The 19467-nt window shown below is 37.7% G+C and overlaps 1 protein-coding gene across 36 annotated transcripts in view; it reads left to right on the top strand.

Annotated features, from left to right (window-relative positions):
• PLAGL1 (PLAG1 like zinc finger 1) overlaps window positions 1-19467 on the top strand; it is a 131670-nt gene that overhangs the window by 75606 nt on the left and 36597 nt on the right. For 22 of the 36 annotated variants that reach the window (XM_063631923.1, XM_063631949.1, XM_063631834.1 and 19 more), the window contains one exon: window positions 12195-12234. The exons of the other annotated variants lie outside the window; for them this stretch is intronic. The gene's annotated coding sequence lies outside the window, so the exon portion shown is untranslated. The remainder of the gene's footprint in view (window positions 1-12194; window positions 12235-19467) is intronic. 36 annotated transcript variants of the gene reach the window in all.

Raw genomic sequence — 19467 nt, 5'->3', positions numbered from 1 at the left:
CAAACAGACCTGCTGTGAATACTCACTTACAAGTCTTTTGGTGGACATTTGCAGTACTTCACCAAGGAACAAATCTGAGACTAGAATTGTTAGGCCATAGGGGAGCCAAACAGTTTACAAAACTGAATGCATATGTGTACACTTTTGCTAGCAATAGAGTTGTAGTTGGAGTGCACATTTTCATCAGCACTTGATATTGTTAGTCTTTTTCACTTTAAGCCCTCTGGTGGGTTTGAGGTGATATCTCATGGCTTCATGGTCTCATGGTTTTCATGTGCATTTCCTTGATGATTTCATGACTTTTCTGTTTATCTTTTGATGCTGTCTTTTGGTGTCTTAATGGAATCCCGTTCATCGGTTTTTTAATGATTTGTTTTTTGTCCTGTTTAAGAAATCTTTGTCTATCCCTCAATCATGAAGATACCCATTTTTTTTTTTTTACATTTAGATCTGTGACCCATTCCATCATCTATCTCAAATTAATTTCTGTATGATGTGAGATAAGGGTCAAGGTTAATTTTTTTCAGGATCGAAATTTAATTGCTCTAGAATCTTTGGAGGAATTTTTCTTTCCCTCCATTGAATTGCATGGTGCCCTTGTTGAAAATCAAGTGCCTGAGTATGTGTGTCTGTTTTTGAACTCTAAGTTCTGTATCCTTGTTCTGTTCGTCTACCTCATGATCGAAGATGGCTAGCCAAGTTCTAGCTATGATGTCTGTATTTCAGTCAGAAAAAAAAAAAAAAAAAAAAAAAAAAAGGAATAAATAAGACTCTGCTCCTGCTTCAAGGACAATTCCCAGAATTTGCACATGACATTTCTGCCTACATCTTGTCAGTAACGTGACAACCTTTATCTTCAAGGGACATTGAAAAATGTTTTTATTCTGGGGAGTCATGTGCCCATTTAAAATTCAGAGATTATATTACAAAGAAAGAAGGGAAGAATGAATATCAGAGAAAACTGGCAGTCTTTGCAATACTTTCTGCTTACGAGTGCTTTGTAGGTGCTTAATAAACGTTCATTTGATTCAATTTCATCTACTTCTCATTGAAGCCTTCTTGGTCAACTTTTGCTTCTAATCATATGTGCAGACATCACAGCTCTGTGATAGGACTCTCCCAGATCCACCTAATAAGAAGCGTGCCCTGTAGTAATGGGGTCAGCTACTTCCTAGTGAGAGAAATGTCCAGACCTTGTTAAAGTTCTCTCAAATCACCCAGTGTTTCTTCTTTATGTGACACCATTGTGATCATAGCAGTTCGGAGAAAATGAGTCCCTAAATCAAGACAATTTAAAGGACGATGTGGCTCAGCAGGTCTCAAAATAGAGTGGACGATGGTGGGAGGGTGACCAGGTTAAACAGTTTTTGGTTTTGGTTAGCTCCTGACCATCCTTTATGCTTGACATTTTTGGAAAAAATATTAGAGGTCTAGATTTCAGTTCTTCTCTTTGCTTTAATTTTGTGGCTGGCCACCATTAATATAGCCAGTAATGTAGGTATTTTATGGAAATACTTATTACTGGGCTTTGAAACAAAAGCCTCTGTTTTATAATTAAGATTTGAGCCCATCAAGTGTTAAATTTTCTTTTCTCTTTCATCCCTGGAAAATATATTATGAAACGTGTAGAAAGGGTGATCTTTCTTCCTTTAGTCTTCAGGCAGAAAAAATCCTTACATTTCAGATTTGAAACATTTTATATAAGCATATATATCATAATAGTGTTTGAATTTTAAGTGGTATGAGTATCTTATGACAGTATAGCTTTTAAAGATATTTAACTTAGAAAACATTCATAAATTTATTCAACAAATATTTATAGGAGGTAAAAATAATTTCAAACTTTGACTAAAATGGTTCACACATAAATACAAAGTATAGAAATCTGTTTAAATTATGTAGTTTAGAATCATGTTTCCTTGGCTTAACTTACTCCTCAAATTAGTTTAACATTTATCCCCTTTCCAAAGCAAAGCAAAAAAAAAACCCCAAAAAACCATAACAACAAAAAAGCAAAAGCCAAAAATTATGCATCATTTATTCAATGATATGAAAAGAGTAGCTTGATACGTGCATACAAATAATCTGTATAATACTGAAGTTTAAGTTTTTTATTAATTAGCTTTAAGGATAAATTGAAAGGGACCTTGCTTTATTGTGAATATTTTCTGTGTTGACCACTTGTTGTAAATCATTTTATTTAATTGTTCCAACAACCTGAGAATAGATAGTTTTATCTCCTTTGTACAAATAAGAAAATTTTGGCTGAGAAAGAATGAAGCCTTTCCCATTATCAGACAGTTAATAAGTAATACAGCAAGCATTTGACCTCTGATTACTTGGATTCTGAGCTCAGGGTGCCTGCTCTTTGTGATGGTTCTATCTTATTGTCTCTTAATTGTTCCCATTAGATGATGACAAGATAGAGGCATCACTGAGAGATGTGACATAGTCCAATTACCTCCATGAGTTCGGAAAATCTGAAATTAATGCAAATTTGCTGTGAGCAAACACATCAAAAACTGACATGTATTATAATGAGAATTTATAATGAGAATTTTAATTGGATTAGAGCCCCACTCTTAAGACATCATTTAACCTTAATTACTTCCCTGATGGCCCTATCTCCAAATACAGTCACATTAGGGTTTGGGTTTTCAACATTTGAATTTTGAGGACACATTTGAATCTGTAACACTGGATTTTCCAGAAATGCAAGCAGGAATAAAATGTTGGGACCGAATATGAGCTGCTCCAGTGGTCACACTGCTGTCTGTCATCATCTTCCATACATTTTTTTGCGAATAATAGTAGTAGTTATAATGCCATTAGTTTCATTTCATTCCTACTTGAGATTTCAAGAGCTACTGTGAAGTAGGGCTGCCTTGTTAAATCTGTCTGCACTTCTGCAGAGTGTAAAATCAGTGTCATACGCTTTAATGGTAATACCTTGTCACATTCAGAGATATTTAAAACTGCAATCTAGAAAATTGCTTTTAAACAGTGGAGGAAAGATGTTCATATTCTCAGATGACACAGTGTGGAACATGTGGACATCCCATGCACTGTGAGGTCTTAAAATTTACGATATATAGGAAAATTCCTCATGTTTCTGACACCTTTCTGAGATTATTAAAATAATACAGATCCAAACCTAGTCTTTCCGACATTGTAAGTTATAAATTTCACCAGTATATTTTAGGGAGTCCCTGGTCCATAACAATTTTGAAATCCTTCAAACCTGGAGAGTAAAATGCTTCTTGATTAGGCCCTGATTCTACCTTCTTGTTCATCATTTTCAGAAGCACTAGCCTTGCCCCCTAGGGAGTTCTTTTCTTTTTTTTTTTTCCTTAGCCATATATGAAGTGGACATTTGAGAATTTGCCCTAGTTGGGAACTGAGCAACCCTTTCTATCCTGCATATAGAGTATTGGGGGCCAAAGGATCATTTTAAGACTTCAGCTGATAGTCTTATTCTTCTTGGCAGCACAGTGCTCTCCAAAATTTGGAAGCTTTCTTATCTGTCTCCAATCAATTCTGTGTGCTAGTAAACACAGCCCTAGAATTTTCTTTTGTCATGCGTGAGTCCTGGCTCTCAGATTTGCTACATTGATTTGCATTCTCACTCCCATAGCTGTCTTTCTGGTCCTAAAGGAAGTTATCTTGGGACTGGCTAGCTTCTATTGGAAAGCTTTACTTTTAATCTGATCTATTCTCTCATCATTTTATCCACATGAAAAGATTTAATGGATTTATTATCAATTCTTGTCCTGAGACAATTTAGTTTTTTTAAAAAAAAGTTTTCCTGGGCTTATGATCTTCAAAGTCTTACCTTTAACTGTTAGTGTAGGGGTGGAGAAGAAGTTAGTTTTTGTATTTGCAAAATCTGAAATGTCTGCCGTCTCCTCATTCCCTTTCACTTCCTGGAAACCGGATAGTTATTTTCTAAGCTCAGCTCTTTCTTGAAATACTTTGTTAAATGAAGCCAATAATAACCAATACATGTGTCGTGTGTGTGTGTGTGTGTGTGTGTGTGTGTGTGTGTATTTTGTTTTGTTTTTTGTTTTTTGTTTTGAGACAGAGTCTAGCTCTGTCACCCAGGCTAGAGTGCAGTGGCACAATCTTGGCTCACTGCAAACGCTGCCTCCCTGGTCCAAGCAATTCTCCTGCCCCAGCCTCCTGAGTAGTTGGGATTACAGGTGCCCACCACCACACCCAGCTAATTTTTCTATTTTTTGTAGAGACGGGGTTTCACTGTGTTGGCCAGGCTGGTCTCGAGCTCCTGACCTCATGATCCTCCCGCCTTGGCCTCCCAAAGTGCTGGGATTACAAGCATGAGCCACCGTGCCTGGCCATTTTCTGTTTTGTTTGTTTGTTTGTTTGTTTTGAGATGGAGTCTCACTCACTCTGTCACTCAGGCTGGAGTGCAGTGGCAGGATCTTGGCTCACTGCAACCTCCACCTCCCAGGTTCAAGTGATTCTTCTTCCTCAACTTCCCGAGTAGCTGGGATTACAGGTGCACGCCACCACACCCAGCTAATTTTTGTGTTTTTAGTAGAGATGAGGTTTCACCATATTGGCCAGGCTGGTCTTGAACTCCTGACCTCAAGTGATCCACCTGCCTTGGCCTCCCAAGGTGCTGTGAGCCACCTCGTCCAACCATATTTCAATTGTTTTTTCTTACCTCTTCTCCTAGAGCTACAAGTAAATTTTGCAGGAGATCTGCCTCCTGAAGTAGCAGAGGCAAATGTTTTACCAGATATGTTGCCACTGTATAAAACACATCACTATCTTTCTGGCCCTTAAGATCACTTTCCTCACTACTTGCTGACCACTAAACCAAGGTCATATATTTCAGGTTTTTGCTAAAACATCCTACTTCTGGTACCAATTTCTATGTAGTCAGGATGGGCTAACATTATGTTGTGTTAACAAGCCATCCCCAAACCTCAGTGGCTTCATTCAAAAACAGTTTATTTTTTGCTTACAGTAAACATCCACTGTGGACTTGCAGAAGACTCTGCTTCACACAGAAAGACTCAAGCTTGTGAGTGTACCACCTTTGTTATTGTACACTTTCTGGAACACTTGGCCTTCTCAGCCACTGTAGTTCAAAAAGAGATTCAATGGTTTTTCCTCAGTAATGAACTTTTTATTAAAGTCTAGAACTAATCTCATGCCCCTCCTAACTATATGGGTGTAGAGTTCAAGCCAGAATATAAATAGAAACACTTTTACCATACATCTAAATATTTATAAGTTATAAATTATGCAGACCAACTAAGTTCAAAGCTAACCAATGAAGTCCAAAATATATCTTTCCTTGACCATTTTACCTCATATTTCCTGGAAAACCGTGTTTGAATGTCGACTTCTTAGAGCCTATACCTCTAGAACATGGCACTGGGGGGGCAAGCTGGCTACTAGGCCCTGGCCTGTCTTCCCTTCTCTTAATGTTCTGGGATCACTCTGTCCACTATGTCCACATCTCCTGCAAACAGACACCCATTGGCCAACCCTTGGATCTAGGGACTGCATATAACAGGGGCACAGTCTGCCCTTAAAAACAGAGATCTAGGAAAGAGCCTGTGCAGTCCCTGGTTAGCAGGCTTGAAGCTCTTTGGACAAGGAATGCCATGGTTCTGGGAACCAGGAGCATAGCCTAGGAGAGGGAGTGTAGGCCTGGGTGGGCACCTTCCCCTTAGGCCTTTGGAATCCTCACGATAAAGGAAATGGTGCAGCTAGAGAAAGGCCAGAATGGAACATGGATCCTAAGGCAGAGCTCCACTCACCTGGGTTAAGGGCGGTGCTGAGCGAGTGCAATGTCTGAATACCTAGAAAACCAGACAGGTTATGGGATAAGCACATAACTCTGTTCCACACCTCATGCTCACCAATTTGGCTTCCATGGTAGAACTAGGGAGGGAAGATCCCCTAATCACCAAAATTCAATATCATGGCCCCCCAGTGCCATGTTCTAGAGGTATAGACTCCAAGAAGTCCACATTCAAACATGGTTTTCCAGGAAATATGAGGTAAATTGGTCAAGGAAAGATATATTTTGGACTTGGTGGGTTAGCTTTGAACTTAGTTGGTCTGCATAATTTATAACTTATAAATATTTAGATATATGGTAAATTAAAATCCTCATTATAAAGTTCCATTATGATATATAAGTCAGTTTCTGAGGTGTTTCTTCATAGCAAATTTGCATCAGTTCTAGGTTTTCCAACCTCCTGGACATAATGGGACGATGTCACATCTGTCAGAGTGATGCCCCTATCTTGCCATCATCTAATGGAAACAACTAAGAAACAATGAAATGCTTATTATCTGTCTGATGTTGGGAAAGGTTTTATTCTTTCTCAGCCACAATTTTCTTATTTGTACAAAAGGGCTAAAGCCACCTATTCTCATGTGGTTGGAACAATTAAATAATTTACACCAAGTGGTCAACACAGAAAACATTCATAGGCAAAGGAAGGTCCTTTTTCTCATTTAAAAATAATGAAAAACAATGAGATATTCTAAGGAGTGTGTCTGATATATAATGCAGCGGCATGACACAAGGGAGGAAAGAGGGGTTGGGTCCCTGGAAGATGAAGTCTTTAATATCCTGAAAAGAGTGCCTTGGGGCAGCCCTGGGCTCTTGCATATCTTGAAGGGAAGGTACGTTTTCACTATCTCAACCTAATAATCTCTCTTGAGCCTCAATGTCCTGGTTTTTAAAATGAGGATAATAAGAATTGCTTTGATGACCTTGATAAAGATCTTTTGATAGAGTGGTAGAGATAAGAGCCTGGGGAATGGGTTGGAAAGTGAGTGGGAGGTAAGGAAATGGGGATTATCTAAGTTTTCTGTTCTTTTCAGAAGTTTGTCTGAGAAAGGGTGGGAGTATAGTGGGACCTGGAGGTCAATGAAGGTTTTGTTCTTTAAAAATTGAGGAATGTCAGCCGGGCACGGTGGCTCACGCCTATAATCCCCGCACTTTGGGAGGCCAAGGCGGACGGATCCCGAGGTCAGGGGATGGAGACCGTCCTGGCCAACATGTTGAAACCCCGTCTCTAATAAAAATACAAAAATTAGCTGGGCGTGATGGCACATGCCTGTAATCCCAGCTACTTGGGAAGCTGAAGCAAGAGAATCGCTTGAACCCAGTAGGCGGAGGTTGCAGTGAGCTGAGATCATGCCACTGCACTCCAGTCTGGCAACAGAGCGAGACTCCGTCTCAAAAAAAAAAAAAAAAAATGGGGAATATCAGAGCATAGTATGTGTCAATGACAAGTATCTTTAATAAAAAGGGAGAAGATAATGTATAAGAAATTTTGAATAGAGAGGTGGAGTTGGCCTCTGGTTCCAGGGAGGGTGCATCCTCCTGTGGATATAGGGAAGTTTCTGAGTTTAGAGATAGAAAGCAGAGATGCCCTATCCAACAGCTTTTGTTTTCTCACAGAAGCATGAAGTAGGGATGCTAACAGAGAGATGTTATGTGTAAGTATTAGGAGTGGGGAAGGCACTTAGAAGATAGGAGAGAAGGTGTGAAATGAAATGACCAAAGATTAGGGAAATGTTGCATAATTGTTGGGCAGTCTCTAGAACTCAAGTGAATTTGAGTTGGCAGAGTTAGAGTGTATGTATGTTTACCCATGGATACATATATGGAGAGAGAAAGAGATTGATTACAAAGAATTGACCCTGATAATTATGAAGGCTGAGAAATCCCACAGTCAACCGTCTGTAAGCTGGAGACTCGGGAAAGCTGGTGGTGTGATTCTGGTCCAAGGCTGAATGCCTGAGAAGCAGAGGAGCCAGGGTATAAATCTCAGTTCAAGGACAGGAGGAGACTGATGTCCCAGCTCAGGCGGGCAGGAAGAAAAGGGGGTGAATTCCTCCTCCTTCCACCTTTTTGTTCTATTCGGGCCCTCAGTGGATTGGATGATGCCAGCCCATATTTGGGAGGGTGGTATGCTCCAAACTCCACCAACACAAGTGCTGATTTCATCCAGAAATACCTGCATGGACATAGCCAGAAATAATGTTTAACCTGGCACTTGTGGCACAGTCACGTTGACACAATTCACTGTCATATCACACTCTCCAGGGATGAGAACTCATCTCTGAATCCTCCCTGCATTTCTACTGTAGTAGGCTTTCCATGTTATTGTTTCTGTGCGTTTTTAATGTCCCCTGGGGCACCCCCAGACACACTGAGCTGCCTATCTGGGCTTTCCAAGTTATCCCTGAGGTATGCATTATTATTTGGTTAGTGCTGTGATTACAAAAGTGCATAGGTTTTGAGTGGTCTACTCTGAATTTTTCTCCTTCTGTTATTTTTGGTGTGAGATTTTGCAGACCATGAGTTATTTCAAACATACCTGACCTGTCTTCATGTCTATGTAAGGGCATTGCAATGAACTGAATGTGTGTGTCCCCCAAAAGCCATGTGTTGAAACCCTAATCCTAATTAAATGGCATTTGAAAGTGGGGCCTTAGGGAAGAAATTAGGCCATAAGGGTGGAGCCCTCAGGAATGGGATTAGTACCTTTATAAGAAGAGGACAGAGAACTAGCTGGCTTTTCTTCCTACCTTGTGAGGATAGGAGAGCCAGCAGTAGACAGTTGGAGGAGGTTCCTCACCAGAACCTGCCCATGCTGGCACCATGATCTCAGACTTCCCCCCTCCAGAACTGTGAAAAATAAATGTTGTGTCAGCCATTCAGTCTATGGCACTTTGTTATTGCAACCTGAACTGACCAAGGCAGGCATGGTCAGGTTTTAGAATTTTCAAATGCTTTCATGTAAAACAATAAAGGATATCATCTTCCTGGCAGATAAATGCAATTCAAAGGAAAGTGCCCACAGTAGCCCCTGATGCCAGGTCTTGCCTTTCAGGGAAGATCTTGGTTTCCTCCTCCAGAACCTCTGATGAAGTGGAGCCAACCTGCCATTAACTCTGCTGTGATTGTGCTCATCACTGCCAAGGGCATTTATGGGATGTTCATGCATGGCTATTCTTTGTAAACTAAGTTATACAGATATAGTCTTTATCCTCTAAGAATTTAACAACTTAAAAACAGTGACATAAACATAAATGTTATAGCTGAGGTGATACACAAACTTGAAAATTTAGTTAATCTTGTAGGATGTTCTAGAATGGTGAACCACTGAGGAACCATACAGGTCACACCGTACACCACCAGATGACTGTGTTTAGCAGCAGAGAAAGAGTGATGTTAGTTTAGGCATAATCGTTATTACTTACCAAGACTTACTAGACAAACATTACTGGGAATGGAAAAGTGTTTCTCAGTTTTTATCTTGTATGTATGGGAAAAGCTTGGCAGACAAGATAGGAAGGTTATTCTAAATAAACAATATGCTTTTAGAAAGATATGAGAAACAAGTCATGTTAAACTTAAAGGAGGCTTTGTATATGTGTTTCCCTGGGAGAAGAATTGGAGATAAATGAGGAATTCTGATTTTCCTTCGTTCTTAAAACGTTGACATCTATTTTGTCCCATGTTCTAGACAGAGTTTTCAGAGAAAATTAAGGTTACTATCTGCCTTGTATTTACTCAAGAAGACCAAGACACAGTGTTTTCTTGAAATAATAATGCTTATAAAAGTCTTAACTCTTGGAGCCATTGAAAAGAGAGCTAGATCCAATGTCGCCTGAGTCTGTCACGTTGGCCCAGCCACGGACAGCTGGCTTCTTGGTGAAGGGCAAGCAGGCATCGTAGGGTGGTGTCTGAAAAGGAGAGGGTTTCCTTCACCCTGATCCTTTGCTTACCCACCTTTAAGAAAATGTGAATTTTTACTTTGGGAGGCCAAGGTGGGAGAATCTCTTGGGCCCAGGAGTTCAAGACTAGCCTGGGCAATATAGTGAGACCTTATCTCTACCAAAAAAAAAAAAAAAAAAAGAAAAGCCAGCTGTGGTGGCACATGCCTGTAGTCCCAGCTACTTGGGAGGCTGAGGTGGGAGGATCAATTAAGCCCCAGAGATCAAGGTTGCAGTGAACCTTGATCACATCACCACACTTCAGTCTGGGTGACAGAGACCCTGTCTCTAAATAAATAAATAAATAAATAAATAAATAAATAAAAGCCTTGAGTAACTGGGGGAGATTATAAAGCTACTTAAAATCAATTAATAGTGATTTCTAGAAATCTCATAAGATGTAACCATTTTAATTTAAAGGTTTTTTTCTTTTTAGATACCTTTTAACTGAAAATGTTTTTAATATATTTCAATGTTAACGAAGTAATGAATTAACTTCCCTCCCAGAAAGTCGAGAATAATAGCATGTATCTTCCTGTGGAAGATGAACTTCAGAGCTCCATTTCCCTAGTTCCTATGTATAACTCGGTTATATGCACACCAAACCATGCTAATAATGCATTCTCCTCCCCTGGCTGCCTCTTGAACTTAGATCATCCAGGAGACGTCTGTAAAATTAGCACTGTAAAGAAAGCCTCGCCAGGGTATTTGGGGCAGCATATCAATGGCTTATTGAGTAGGCGCCTTTTAAGTACTGTTGAATGATAGGCAAAACTGTCACAGCTATGCATAAATGTGCTGTGTAGTTTCACAGAAGAGAATACTAGTCCTCAGTAATAATGCTATATTATTAAGCTAATAAACCTACAGAAAGTTTGTCACAATAAATGTCTGTTAAATTACCATAACCTGAACATTATCCTTGGAGTTTTAAATGTCTCTATTGGCTGAAGAGCCTAATTTTGAAGCTTTTATCTGTTCAAAAATTTCAGTTCTCCCATCATCATCTCTGCTCAATTGAATATGTCTTTTTCAAGAGCAATCTTGACTATGTATAAACTGCTGCCTGTCAATCCCCAACGAATGTTAAGACTATCTGTTCAAGGCTGGTGAACAGTTTGTTGCTATAATATAAAATCTTTTCTGCATGTCCCAACCTTTGTTTTTGGCAATTTCCTATGATTTCATGCTTGAATAAAATACTCCTTCCATTTTACACATCATTGCTTTGGACATTTTCCTTGTTGAATTCTGGTATGTTAAAGTGAATCTTACCAATAATTAAGTTATTTATTTGTCATAGCAATGAATGGTGACATTAAAACATCTTGACTTTATCATGGGTTTCCTAGAGGGATGGTAGAGTCTGGGTGCCCAGAGTCTGGTCCCAGGTTCCAGGATTTGCCACTTGCTAGTTGTTCGACTTTAGGTGACTTGTAAACCTCTTGGTGCCTCAATTTTCTCCTGGGCCAAACAGGGTCAATGTGCATACATCAAAGGCTTGGTAAAAGGATTAAATTTTATATATATATATTATATATAAAATATATATAATATATATTATATATTTTATATATATATATAAATATATATATTTTTTATATATTTTATATATAATATATATTTTATATATATTATATGTATTTTTATATAATTTAATATATATGTGTATACACACACACACACATATAATAATATATAATATGTAGCTTGGCCCATGGTAAGCACTCAGAGGTTTCTTGTTAGTAATATGTTGAAAATATGGAATCTGTGAGTGCAGACAACACTTCTGGCTCCCTTACTTTTTGTGTTTTGATTTTTGAAATGAGTGATTTATGCCATGCTAACAGTGAAAAAAACTTCTCCCTGGAGAACATATTCCTTAAACTAAAACTTTAATGCAGAAAACTAAAAGTATTCATTCAAGATTTGACATATAACTAGGAAGTAGTAGTAGTAGTAGTAGACATAGAACTATGGACAAGGAGTGAAATACTTTTTGTAAATGTTGTTATTATTTTAGTGTTAAAAATAGATGTGCAATGGGTCAGGGGCAGAAAGAGATTGTGGCAAAGGTGGTGGTGTGTGTTTGTAAAAGAGCAACATGGTGGATCCTTTTGATGGAACCATTCAATATTTTGACTAGTGGTAGATATGTGAGCCTACACATGTGATAAAACTGTATAAAACACACTAATACAATTAAATGGGAAATCGCAATAGACTAGTAGATGGTATTAATATAAACGTATCAGTTGTGATATTGTACTGTTGTTTTGTGAAATGTTACTATTGTGGGAAACTGAGTAAAGGCTCTTTTAAAATTGCATAGGAACCTACAATGATCTCAACATTATAATTAACAAATGCATGTGCAAATACTATATAAAACTAGTAATTTTTATTTTTGTTTGCAGATTGTTCCTGCCTGATTCATAAACGTCGTGATTGACTTTTGTAAGCTGATATTTCAATTTCTTTTATCCTCTTCCCCCAATACCTTGTCTTCTGTAATAACTTGATAATGGTTTTTTAGAGCTCCTAGAGCAAAAATTGGAGCAAAACTTTTTTGTTATTTGGTTCTTACATTATTTTGAAGTCTGTCTCACTTTTTCAGGTACTCTTAGATAATAGTTATTTTGATAGTGATTTTTGAAGTACATGTCTTGGCCTAGGGGCATTTGTTTCCTTATAGTGACTTCTTATCAGAGTTATGGTTAGTGGGAGCAAAGGGCAGAGCTGAGGTTGTATATAGATGCAGACATCCTGTTGGGCATTAGTCTTCCTCCAAAACATATTTACGTATCTTTGTTTTTAAATAGTCTATGAATTTTTACGGAGGAGAATTGAAATATACTAAACCAATTTTAAATACATCTTTGAGAAGTTATTTTCTGAGATGGTTTTGTTTTTCATCATGTTAGCAGGAGAGGAGAATATTGTTACAAAGTAACTTAAGGATTTGCATTCTCTGACAGATTCTAAGTCTGTATCTTGAATCTTGTTCTAGCAGGTTCTGTTTCACCTCTTTTGAAGCCACCAAGAAGACACACACCTCTAATACAGTCTTCCCGATAGTACCTACCTTGGCATACTCATTCCTTAGGTTGTTAACTGATATTATATGGAAAATGAGCTATGGTCATTTAAATTTGGGAAAAAAGCTGAGTTAAAATCAAATTAGACTTGTTTATTTCCAACAAGTGATTATCGACGGCCTTTGGTCTGTGGTGTTTCTCAAACATATTTCACCATACAACCCCTACCTCACCAAATATACCATCGAACTGGTGCTCCACGGAAAAATTTGAGAAATTTTGCTTTAGAATTTAGGAAACATATAAAGGACAGAATTAATTGTACATTTTTCAGAATGATAGTGAAAGAAAAGAAGGACATTTGAGCAGAACGCAAGTTGGACCATAAAAGGACAGTTGGATTAGCTTAAAACAGCTGACTTGGAGTTAGGCCTAAATCATTCTTATAAATATAGTTATAAGACAACATAAAAATTTAAAATCTGGAAAGTAAAAATACATCATTGTTCCTTATTCCTTGAAGATTCAGGATCTGTCCTTCCCTGTAAGACTAATGTGTCCTAATTCTTGGTGATTTTCAGGCTTCGTAGAGTCTTAACAGCCTAGCTTCTTGGTTTCTTGATTTCCTCTCTTTCAATGACCTTGTCTTCCAAACTACATCAGCAGCTTCCTCCCATAGTCATACTGTGGACCTCTTCTCTAAACTCCAGATTCAAATATCCAATTGCTGGATGTCTAATAGGCATATCAAACCTAATGTGTCTGCACCTGAGCTCCTGAGTTCTTCTCTGTTCCCAGCCAAACTTCCTTCATCCTAAGTAGCCATTTACCGAGATGAGGAAGACTCTTCTTCCAGTTGCACAGGCCAGGTGCCTTTGCAGCATCCTCATCTCGTTTCTCTCACCCTCTACACATCCAGCTGTCAGGAGATACTGTCAGCCCCACCTTCCATAAATCCAGAAGGTGACCACTTCTCCCAGCTCTTCTGCTACTGCACTGGTACACACCTTCATCATCTCTTTATAACAGTAGCCTTCTAACTGGTCTCCCTGGTTTCATACTTTCTCCCCTAGAATTCACTCTCCACACAACAGCCCGATAAATTATTTAAAACTGTAAGTCTGATCATGTTACTTTCCTGCTCCAGTGTCTCCAGTCCCTCCCGTCTCGCTTACAGAGGCTTATCAGCTCCGATGTGCTATGGGTCCCATTACTTCTGGCCTAATCTTTTACCGCTTCCCTTCACTGACTGCTTTAGCCATACCAGTTTTCTTATTTCTGCATCAGAGTTTTGCAATTATTGTACCCAGAAATAGCCACATGACTTACATCCTTACCTCCTTCAGGTCTTCGCTAAATTGTCATCCTCTCACCGGTGCCTTTTTCCCCGACCAGCCTGTTTTAAATTGACACTGTTTTCACTGCTAAATCTCTTAGCGCTTCCTGTCTCTTCATTACTTTTATTTTTTTAATCACCATCTGATACATATTTTACTTGAGCTTTGTTATGGGATGCAGTTAAGCTACTAGAAACAATTAATTCAAAGATAAGCTTAATTCATAGGTGCGCTTCACAAGGGTAGGAATTTTTGCATGTTTTGTTCACAAAGGTGAATCCCCAGCACCTAGAACAATGCCAGGAAAAACAACCACTCAATAAATACTGGTTTAATGAAAAAGATAAATCTTAAAAACCAAGTCCACCATATATAATATCCCACAATATATATCCCACAAAGATAGGAAAGTGAGATTGGGGAAAGGGATGCTATAGTAGTTTGACTTTGCTTATTACACCCTTCTCTAGTTGCTGACTGATCATAGAATTGGGTAAATGGCTTGAGCTGGGACAATTTATTGTAAATATAAAGCACTAAGGCAAGTATGAAGGATTGGAACTTCGTGCTGAGAGGACTTCTGCTTCCAGCCATCTTCTAATAACAGGAACTGGAGTTATTCTCTCGCCTAAAATAGCCTAACAAACAGACACACATAAAAAGCCCATAAAACTTATGAAACAAAGGCATTCTGACATTGGACAAGTGGCACAAGACAGTGAACCCTGGGAGAAGGAAAAAACAAATGATTTGCCCCAGGCTGCAGTGCAGGAAGGCAGAACCCAAACACAGCTTATCCTAGGTTGAGATGATGGAGTTAGGAATTCTGGGAGGCTGAGGCAGCTAGAATTTGAAGGACAGAGTACCAGAGAAGAGAGAGTTAGTTACACAGAGAGTGAGCTCCAGAGATCTTCAGAGGGCTCTCCTGGAGACTTTAGCCGAGTGCTGATTAGTGCATATGCATAAGAGAACTACCCATGGATGAGGAAAGAGCCACTGGGAAGAAAAAAGTAGCTCATATAAGGCAGTGAAGAGTGTGTCCCCCCCACCCCCCCTACCATTCAGAGTGGAAAAACCTTGTATATAAGTGGGATTAGATGGTGTACTCAGAAGACTAATGCTTCAGCGATGAGGCAAAATTAGCCCTAGACTAGTCTAATCTGATCCTGCCTAAAAAATCTTAAAAGTAAGCCATTCAAGACAGGTCATAAAACTGTTTTGTAAAGGGCCAGATGGAAAATATTTTAGGATATGTGGGCCATGTGGTCTCTGTTGTAACTACTCACTTCTGCCCTTCTAGTGTTAAAACAGCCATAAACAATTTGTAAGCAAATGTATTTACATGTATCAGAATGTATTCCAATAAAATTTTATTTATAGAAATAGGCAGTGGTCCAGATTTGGCCTGTGGGCCTAGTTTGCAGACACTTGGTTTGAAGGATCAAATTGTTTCAAGTAGCTTAACTGTATCGGAGAACAAAGCTCAAGGATATTTAAGGAAATACAAAATATCCAGCACCCATTAATAAAGTATGCAATATGTAGTGTTCGATCAGAATTTACCAGATGTGCAGAGAAGCAGGAAAATTCAATAGTGAAGAGAAAACTCAATCAATAGAAATAGACCCAGAAGTGACACACATCTAATAAGTGGAGATACTAAAATAAATTAAATAGATTTAATAAGGATATTCAAATAGTTTTTGTTACTATGCTCCATATACTCAAGATGGTAGTGGAAAGCATAAGGTGGTTAAGAAAAGATGGAAGCTATAAAAAGACCTAAATTGAACTTCTAGACTTCTAGAGATTTTATAAACACCTGAGGTGAAAAATACACTGGATAGGATTAAAATCCTAAAATACACTGGATAGCAATTATACAAAATGAGATACTGAATGGAAAAAAAAAAAAAAAACTAGAAAAAAGTGAATAGCACATCAGTGAGCTGTGAGACAACTTGAAATGACCAAATATGTATGTAATTGGAGTCCCCAAAGGACGGGGAGGACAGAAAATAAAGATATAATGGCTGAAGACTTGCCAAATTTGATGAAAACAATAAATCCACAAATCTAAGTTAAATAAATATCAAGCAAGCACAAAAACATGAAGAAAACTACACCAAGGGACACCATAATCAAATAGTTTAAAACCAGTAGTAAAGACCGATTTTAAAGCAGAGAAAAAAAAGACTATACATTCAGAGGAACAAACATGACAGAAGGCTTCCTGTCAGAAGGAATGTAATCCAGAAGACAGTGGAACAACACCTTCCAAGTACAGAAAGCTAAAACTGTTAATCTAGAAATCTATAGTTGTGACAATATCTTTCAAAAAAGGTGAAACATGCAAGCACTTTCTTTGGTAGGAAAATAACAGGTGAAATAAAGACTTTTTCAGATGTACTAAAGCTGAAAGAATTAATCCCAGTAGACCCACAGTGTAAGAAATACTAAAGGAAATCTTTTTTTTTAACTCTCACATTTACTGTCAATTGATTTAATAAAGAAGGAAAATAATGCCAGGTAGCAGTAAAGAGCACCAGAAATGGCAACCACCTAGGTAACTACATATGATGATGATGATGCTTATTAATATTTTTAAAAAGATGGTTTAAACAAACAGTAGCAAATGGGGTGTATAACATATAAAAGCAAAAGTTACAACAATAATTGCACAGAGGTCAGGAGAGGAAAAATATAAAGTTTTTATACTCTACATGAACTGGTATAATATCCCTTGAAAGTACACCATGGTAAGTTAAAGATATAACTCTAAACTCTACAGCAACCACGAAGATATCAAAACATAGTTATAAGCCAAAGGAGATAAAACTAGAGAAAAATAATCAATACAAAAGAAGAAATAAAAGGAACAAAGAATAATTGAGACAATTAGACAACAAATAACAAGATGGTACATTTCAGCCTAATCATGTCAGTAAGCATGTTAAGCATAAATGGTCTATCATAATTAAAAGGCAAAGAATGTCAGATTTAATACACATATTGGCCGGTCCGAAGGTAGTCAGTTATCTCAATTGATTGTTCACAGTCAGATTTAATACATACAAAACCCCATGAGAACTAACTATATGCTGCCTACAAAAAAATGCACTTCATATGTAAAAACACAAATAGATTATAAGCTAAAGGATGAAAAAAATATCATTTTTAGCACTGATTTTTTAAAACTGCAGTGACTGTATTCATATTAGACAAAGTAGAAATTAGAACAAAGAATATCACCAGGGATAAATAGGGTTATTTCATAATGATAAAGTGGTGAATTCATCAAGAAGAAATGATCTTAAATGTTTATGCACCTAGTAAAATAATTTCAGTATACATGGGAAGAAATAGACAAATTCACAATTGTGGTCAGATTTCAGCACCCTTCCTTCAGTAGATAAGTAGAGCAAGTAGTTGGAAAACCAATAAGGCTATAGAAGACTTGAACAGCACTATCAACCACATTGACTTAATTGGCATTTATAGAACACTACTCAACAGCAAACTGCACATTTTTTCCAAGCATGGCCAGGACATTTACCAAGATAGACCATATTCTGGGTGGGAAAATAAGTCAATTAATTTTAAAGGATTTAAATCATACAAAGAGTGTTCACTGACCATAATGGAATTTAATTAGAAAGGAATCTGGAAAAATATCTTGTAACTGAACATCACACTTCCAAATAACCCAGGGACACATCCTGAGACATTAAAAACATCTTAACAAATTTAAAAGAATAGAAACCATACAAAATACCATCTCATACTACAGAATTAAACTAGAAGTTAATACCGGAAAAAGTGCTGGAAATTTTCCAAATATTTGGAAATTAAACAGTATACTTCTAAATAACCCATGGATCAAAGAAAAATCTCAAGAAAAATGTTTAAATATTTTTAATTTTAATGAAAATACAGTTTATGAAAGCACGTGGGATACAGCTAAAACAGTGCTTCAAAATTTGTAGCATTAAATGATGTATTAAGAAAAAGAACCTAAAATCAATAACCTCAGTCTCCACCTTTGGAAACTAGAAAAAGAAGAACAAATTAAACCTGCAGTGAGCAGAAGAAAGTAAATACTGAAAATTAGAGCAGAAATCAACAAAGTTGAAAACAGGAAAACAATGGAGAAAATCAACAAAATAAAAAGCTGGTTCTTTGAAAAGATCGGTAAAATGATAAATCTCTAGCCAGGCAACCAAGGAAAAAAAGAGTACACCAATTACCAGTATTAGGAATGAAAGAGTGTTATTCTGCTAATCCCATGGATAAAATGCAGGATTAGTAAGAGAATAGTATAAATAAGCTCTCACCCGCATATTTGATAAATTAGATAAAATAGACTAGTTCCTTGAAATACACATATAAACTAAAACACCTTCTAGACAGCAGACCCAGATGATTGTACTGGTGAATTCTACCAGCCAGCCAGTGTGACACAAACGAAATTAATCAGCACCAAAAAGAAATGAGCTGGCCGGGTGCAGTGGCTCATGCCTATAACTCCAGCACGTTTGGAGGCCGAGATGGGTGGATCACTGAAAGTTGGGAGTTCGAGACCATCCTGGCCAATATGGTGAAACCGTGTCTCTACTAAAAATACAAAAATTAGCCTGGCATGGTGGTGGGCGCCTGTAATCTCAGTTATACAGACTATACCTGTAGTCCCAGCTACTCGGGAGGCTGAGGTGGAGAATTGCTTGAGCCTGGGAGGTGGAGGTTGCAGTGAGCCGAGATCGCCCCACTGCACCCCAGTCTGGGCAATTGAGCCAGACTCCATCTCAAAAAGAAAAAAAGAAAAAAGAAATGAGCTATCAAGCCATGAAAAGGCATGGAAGAAAATTAAATGTATATTACTAAAGTAAAAGAAGCCAATCTCAAAAGGCTGCATACTATATGATTTCAACTATATGACATTTTAGAAAATGCAAAACTAGACAGTAAAAAGATCAGCAGAACTTCTCTGTATGATGTTATAATGATGGAGAACTGTCATAATTTTTTTCAAACCCATAGAATGTACAACACCGAGAGTGAACTCTAAACCATGGATTCTGGGTGATAATGATGTGTCAATGGAGGTTTATCAGTTGTAACAAATGTACATTCTAGTGGGGGATGTCAATAATGGAGAAGGCTAAGTGTGTTGGGGGGAAGGGAGTATATGGGAGATTCCTGTAACAGACTTAATTTTGCTGTGAACATAAACTTCTCTAAAAAGTAGCCTATTTTAAAAAAATCAAAAAGGAAATTAGAAAATATTTTGAACTGAATGAAAATGAAACCATATTTGC

Source organism: Symphalangus syndactylus, chromosome 2, assembly GCF_028878055.3.
Source record: "Symphalangus syndactylus isolate Jambi chromosome 2, NHGRI_mSymSyn1-v2.1_pri, whole genome shotgun sequence".
In the NCBI taxonomy this organism is placed as follows: domain Eukaryota; kingdom Metazoa; phylum Chordata; class Mammalia; order Primates; family Hylobatidae; genus Symphalangus; species Symphalangus syndactylus.
The sequence above is the reverse complement of the archived record's forward strand: the minus strand, read 5'-3'. Positions and strand labels throughout refer to the sequence as shown.